At 65.8% G+C, this 1,129-nt stretch overlaps 1 protein-coding gene across 1 annotated transcript in view; it reads left to right on the forward strand.

Annotated features, from left to right (window-relative positions):
- Positions 1 to 1,129, forward strand: part of WDFY3 (WD repeat and FYVE domain containing 3) — a 258,223-nt gene that overhangs the window by 118,446 nt on the left and 138,648 nt on the right. The gene's annotated exons all lie outside the window — the stretch shown is intronic.

Below are 1,129 nucleotides of genomic sequence, written 5' to 3' on the forward strand. Positions count from 1 at the left end.
CCCCAGCGGCTGTCTCCCGCCGGGTCCCCGGCCCCCCCCGGGGCCCCCACCCCCCCCCCCCCCAACCTTGTGCAGGGTCCCAGACACCCTGCAGAGTCACAGCCCTACCCCCGTGCAGGATCCCAGGCCCCCTGTGCAGGGTCCCAGGTACCCTGGGGGGCCACAGCCCCCCTACACAGGGCCATAACTTATCTCCTGCAGTAGGGACCGCACCAGCAGGGTCTGGCAGGGACTGCACACCAAGCCGTGCTGGGTCCTGCCAGCACTGGGGCCACGTACAGTGCCAGGTCAGCTCGGTCCCATGGCAACAGGACCTGGCGCAGTGTGCAGTACCTGCACCGGGTCCTGCCTCCAGCAGCAGCGCTGCCTGCCCTGCTGTGCTTGCAGGGAGGCGGTGTGCAGCAGGACCCAGCTCAGCTCACTAGTCTGGCTTTGCACTGGAGCAGGTCGTATGGCTCCTGTGCAAAGGTACGCTAGCTGCATGCATCGGGCTGGCAGGGCACATTTTCCATAAGGCTCAGGTGCACCTGAGCATCGTGAAAAATGAGCTCTGCCAGCCCAATCTGGCCCAGGCTGCACAGCTACCGTGCCTTTACACATGAGACCCGCTCCAGTGGAAAGCTGGACTAGTGAGCCGTGCGGCACTGGGCCGGTCTGGGTCCCGCCGTGCGCTGTCAGGTCCACCATGGCTGCTGTGCACCAGCAGCTCTGGCCACTCCCCTCTCACCTGCTTGCCACCCCACAGCCCTACCACGTGCCTGTCCCTGCACCTGGCGCCAGGGGCAACAGGCAGCATGGCTGTGGCTCTGCGGCAGGCATAGGCAGGCAGTGACGCGCACTATGTGACCCGGACTCCTACATACTGAATGGACCCGGCCCGGTCTGGCCCATCTGAGGCCATGCACTAGCAGGCCAGGCCGGGACCATTCAGCGTGTAGGAGCCTGGGTCACACAGCACTGCGACACTGCCTGCTGTGCCTGCAGCAGAGCCACTGCCGCACTGCCTGCTACTGCCAGTGCCACAGGGGCCGGATCGGGGGGTAGGTATGTGGCAGTCACCACTTGAGCCCCTTCACGTCCCCACCCACCGGGACATCCTGCCGCTCCCCATCCATCTCCATTCCCCATA

The sequence above is a fragment of the Gavialis gangeticus genome, unplaced genomic scaffold (genome assembly GCF_001723915.1).
Source record: "Gavialis gangeticus isolate Ggan-Ray unplaced genomic scaffold, GavGan_comp1, whole genome shotgun sequence".
Taxonomy (NCBI): Eukaryota; Metazoa; Chordata; order Crocodylia; family Gavialidae; genus Gavialis; species Gavialis gangeticus.